We start from the raw sequence: 5,477 nt of genomic DNA on the forward strand, positions 1-5,477 counted from the left end.
GCCAGGAAATATTTTAGAGTCAGAGTAGATGAGACTGTTTTCTGTTGTTCTGTGATAGTCTCAGATGAGTAATTAGGCAAATGATGTAAAACCTTTGACTCTTTTCTTTGGGATCAGGTAAAGCCTGCTGATGAGGAGTTCTGATATGAAGGCAAGATTTTCCTTTATTCTGTAAGAAAGAACCTTATCCTTGGAAGTAAGGGGTCAGCAAAAGTTATAGGAAAACAGGAAATTTCCCTTCTTATTCTGCACTACTTTTTTCTGACTTTTCATTTATGGACCTACTTTAGGAACAGCGACATCTCACTCATGAAAATGTACAGCGCAAGCAAGCCAGGACAGGAGAAGAGCGAGAAGAAGAGGAAGAAGAGCAGATCAGTGAGAGTGAGAGTGAAGATGAAGAGAACGAGATCATTTACAACCCCAAAAACCTGCCACTTGGCTGGGATGGCAAAGTAAGTCTCAGCACTACCACTTTCTCCCCATTCCCCATTTTGGAAACAGATACAGAGTTTAGTAGGCTAACACTACTTCTTGGTTTTGTTTTGTTTTTTTTTCTTTTTTAGCCTATTCCCTACTGGCTATATAAGCTTCATGGCCTAAATATCAACTACAACTGTGAGATTTGTGGAAACTACACCTACCGAGGACCCAAAGCCTTCCAGCGACACTTTGCTGTAAGGAATTCAGAGCCATTTTTCCTGGGAATTGAAGTAAAAATACAAGACTTTTAGAGAAGAGAGTAGGAACAGCCTATGTGGACCACTGGTGTCCAGAGCCAAAGGGAATCAGAGAAGGATGGTTTTAAAATCAAGCCCATCGCATTTGACTTTTGGCACCAATGTTAGTCTTACATAACTGAGAGAGTTTCTGGAGGAATTCTACCACACCGCTCTTTGAACCTTATTTGGTATTCTCTTGCCTGCTCTTACACTTCTCTGTTTTTGTCTTTCTGCTAGCATTTTAGACCAATTTCTGACTTCTTGGTTATTTCTCTACCCCATTGCTAATACTCAAGATTAAAAATAGGGCTGACTGATCTCTTTCGGATCTTAAATGGATCTTTGCCTCTTGAGAAAATAAAAAACAAAGGGGCTGATATTTATCAAGCCATTCTTGAGACAGGGCATTGTCCGGATGGTCCTGCTGTAAGTGGGCTCATCTCTAAGTGGGCTCTACTTAGAGTTCTTAGATTTTGGAAGGAAATTTTACAGAATGGAAAAGATTTATGCTAGACCAAGGATGACAAATTTATATGAACTCCTCTCCCCCTCTCTGAGTCATACATATTACTAATTGATAATGGGTCTTTTTTGCTGAGCCCATGAGTGAGTTCTGAATCCTTCTCAGCACCTCCTACAATGATTGGAGTTGGCATACAGGATAAAGCCCATGCCGTTTACCATCCCTTAGCTAAAACTGCCATCATGTCAGTGTATAATCTCCCTGCTCTCTCCTCACCACATCGTTGTGCCTAATAAAAGTCTTCTCCTTTACCTACAAAGATGATGCTGACCTGCCATTAGTAACCCCTATTCATGCAGGTGTTCGGAGTTGCTGGGGCTTTGGTAAGTTCTCCTGCAATATGGGAGATAGAGTTGTGATGTTTTCCTGTGATCTTGACCCAGAGGTTTTATGTGTAAGACTACTGGGTCTGGAATCCAGGTTTACAAGCCAACCCAGTGAGGCAAACAGTGCAATGCTGCTTTGAAATACTAGCCTTTTGTCAGTCACAGCCAGCTGTTTACAAACATGAAACACAAAAGGAATGCTGCCTTCAGGTGGAGTCTTGCAAAGGGCCATGTTAGGATTTATGAGTAGAATGGAGTTAGTGCTCTGTGTTTAGCTATTCCCATTTCACATGATCCTTTTGCTTCTCCCAGGAATGGCGTCATGCTCATGGCATGAGGTGTTTGGGCATCCCAAACACTGCTCACTTTGCTAATGTGACACAGATTGAAGATGCTGTCTCCTGTAAGTAAGATTTATTTACTGTCTCCTAGGCCAGTACAAATGGCCTCTCCTCCTTCAATTCAGCATTCTAATACCCTGTGTATCCAGGATTAAAGGCAGTAGGTTGTGGATATGTAAAATCTAGGACAGTTGTATAATTATTGCATTTCTGTTTTTTGTTTTATGTTTTTTTGTTTTGTTTTGTTTTGAGATGGAGGGAGTCTCGCTCTGTCGCCAGGCTGGAGTGCAATGGCGCAATCTTGGCTCACTGCAACCTCCACCTCCTGGGCACAAGCGATTCTCCTGCCTCAGCCTACCAAGTAGCTGGGACTACAGGCACGCGCCACCACGCCTGGCTAACTTTTTTTTTTTGAGACGGAGTCTCACTCTGTCGCCCAGGTTGGAGTGCAGTGGCACGATCTCGGCTCACTGCAAGCTCCACCTCCTGGGTTCATGCCATTCTCCTGCCTCAGCCTCCCGGTAGCTGGGACTACAGGTGCCCGCCACCACACTTGGCTAATTTTTTGTATTTTTAGTAGAGACGGGGTTTCACCGTGTTAGCCAGGATGGTCTTGATCTCCTGACCTCATGATCTGCCCGCCTTGGCCTCCCAAAGTGCTGGGATTACAGGCGTGAGCCGCCACGCCTGGCTAATTTTTTGTATTTTTAGTAGAGATGGGGTTTCACTGTGTGAGCCAGGATGGCCTTGAACTCCCGACCTCAGGTGACCCGTCCACCTCAGCCTCCCAAAGTGCTGGGATTATAGGCGTGAGCCACCATGCCCAGCCTTTGTTTCTGAGACGAGTCTCACTCTGTTACCAGGCTGGAGTGCAGTGGCACGATCTTGGCTCCTGCAGCCTCTGTCTCCTGGGCTCAAGCGATTCTCCTGCCTCAGCCTCCCTAGTACCTGGGATTACAGGCATGTGTCACCACGCCCAGCTAATTTTTCTATTTTTAGTAGAGATGGGTTTTCACCACATTGGCCAGGTTGGTTGAGGTGACGAACTCCTGAACTCAAGTGATCCACCCACGTTGGCCTCCCAAAGTGCTGGGATAACAGGCGTGAGCCACCGCACCTAATTATTGCATTTTATTTATTTATTTATTTTTTGAGATGGAGTTTCGCTCATATTGCCAAGGCTGGAGTGCAATGGTGCGATCTCGGCTCACCGCAACCTCTGCCTCCTGGGTTCAAGCGATTCTCCTGCCTCAGCCTCCCAAGTAGCTGGGATTACAAGTATGTGCCACCATGCCCGGCTAATTTTGTATTTTTAGTAGAGACGGGGTTTCTCCATGTTGGTCAGGCTGGTCTTGAACTCCCGACCTCTGGTGATCCACCCGCCTCGGCCTCCCAAAGTGCTGGGATTACAAGCATGATCCACTGCACCCAGCTAATTATTGCATTTTTAAGGGGAATGAATTAGTCGGCAATACTGATTGTTTCTCCTTTGAGAAGAGCTCTGTGCTGAATATAAACCAGGGCTTTTAGCCTGGGTCTGTGAACTCCCTTGGATGCAAGATTTTGATTGAATGGTTGTATATATAGTTTTCTGAATTGATTTTAATGTGTTAAATAATGACTGATATAAAGGAAAAAATAGAAGTACCCTCAGTAAGCTTGTGTTAGAGGCTATAGAAACACAGCAGCAAAATACCTCTTGAAGAAAGTTGAGTGCATGTCAGGGAATGTGCTGCTGAAGCACATAGAGGACCGCTGCCAAGCTTCCTGTTTTCCCAGCAGTAGTAGCTTTCTCTGCTATTAACATTTTCATGGCAGCCTTTTTCTTTTCTTCTTTTTTTTAATTTAATTTAATTTTTTTTTTTTTTATTGAGACAGAGTCTTGCTCTGTCGCCCAGGCTGGAGTGCAGTAGCGTGATCTCAGCTCACTGCAACCTCCACCTCCTGGTTCCAAGCGATTCTCCTGTCTCAGCCTCCCGAGTAGCTGGAATTACAGGCACTCGCCACCACGCCTGGCTAATTTTTTTGTATTTTTAGTAGAGACGGGGTTTTAGCATGTTGGCCAGGCTGGTCTCAACTCCTATCTCAGGTGACCTGCCTGCCTTGGCTTCGCAAAGTACTGGGATTACAGGCGTTAGCCACCCCACCCATCCTGGCTTTTTATTTTCTTTTCAGTGGATCTATGTCACATTTCACTGCTGGCTGATTAGACAAAAGTAAGGTATTTTACCACCACCACCCCTCCCCGCCCACTGTGTTACATTACAGGCACTTTACTCTCAGTTATGCTTAGCAGGCTGTTCAGCTGTTTGGTCAGCTTGAACCTTGGGCTTCCAACTTTGTTGCCCAGGCTGGAGTGCAGTTGTGTAATCACAGCTCACTGCAATCTCTGCCTCCCAGGCTCAAGTGATCCTCCCACCTCAGATTCCCAAGTTGATGGGACTACAGGCTTGTGCCACCACGCCCGGCTAATTTTTGTATTTTGTGTAGAGATGGTGTTTCACCATGTTGCCCAGGCTGGTCTTAAAGTCCTGTACTCAAGCAATCTGCCTGCCTCAGCCTCCGAAAGTGCTGGGATTGCAGGCGTGATCCCCGCCCAACATGCAACATGCTACAACCTCTCTGTCATTTGAAACTGTTTATATTGACAGAGATTATCTCTTCAGTGGGACTGTGCTAAGATTCTTTAACTTATATAATTTCTTGACTTCTTATGACAAAGTAAGAAACCAAGTGCTTTATAAAACTGTTCTGAGTTTTATTTATTTATTTATTTATTTGTGCAGATGGGGTTTCCTTATGTTGCCCAGGCTGGTCTCAAACTCCTGGGCTGAAGTGATCCTCCCACCTTGGCCCTACAAAATGCTGGGATTATAGGCATGAGCCACTGCACCCAACTTTATTTATTTATTTATTTATTTATTTTTGAGACAGAGTCTTGCTCTGTTGCCCAGGCTGGAATGCAGTGGCTGATCTCGGCTCACTGCAACCTTCGCCACCTGGGTTCAAGCAATTCTTGTGCCTTAACCTCCCAAGTAGCTGAGACCACAGGCATGCACCACCACGCCGAGCAATTTTTGTATTTTTAGTAGAGACAGGGTTTCACCATGTTGGCCACGCTGGCCTGGAACTTCTGACCTCAAGTGATGCACCTGCATTGGCCTCCCAAAGTGCTAGGATTATAGGCATGAGCCACCATGCTCATGTTAAAGAATGACTGATATAAAGGAAAAAATAGAAGTGCCCTCAGTAAGCTTGTGTTTGAGGCTATAGAAACACAGCAGCAAAATACCTCTTAAAGAAAGTAAAGTGGAGTGCATGTCAGGGAATGTGCTGCTGAAGCACATAGAGGACAGTCGACAGGCTTCCTGTTTTCCCCGCAGTGGTAGCTTTCTCTGCCATTAACATTTTCATGGCAGCCTTTTTCTTTTCTTCTTTTTTTATTTCATTTCATTTCATTTTTTTTTTTTAATTTTTGAGACAGAGTCTTGCTCTGTCAACCAGGCTGGAGTGCAGTGGCGTGATCTCAGCTCACTGCAACCTCCACCTCCTGGTTCCAAGCGAT

The 5,477-nt window shown here is 45.0% G+C and overlaps 1 long non-coding RNA gene across 1 annotated transcript; it reads left to right on the forward strand.

Moving 5' to 3' along the window:
- Positions 1–263: 263 nt before the first annotated feature.
- Positions 264–1,985, forward strand: LOC116465335 (uncharacterized). The gene is made up of 3 exons (XR_004247167.2): positions 264–455; positions 567–677; positions 1,884–1,985. It is a non-coding gene; the product is annotated as an uncharacterized LOC116465335 (long non-coding RNA).
- The last annotated feature ends 3,492 nt before the right edge of the window (positions 1,986–5,477 follow it).

The sequence above is a fragment of the Hylobates moloch genome, unplaced genomic scaffold (genome assembly GCF_009828535.3).
Source record: "Hylobates moloch isolate HMO894 unplaced genomic scaffold, HMol_V3 SCAFFOLD_4507, whole genome shotgun sequence".
NCBI classification, from domain to species: Eukaryota; Metazoa; Chordata; class Mammalia; order Primates; family Hylobatidae; genus Hylobates; species Hylobates moloch.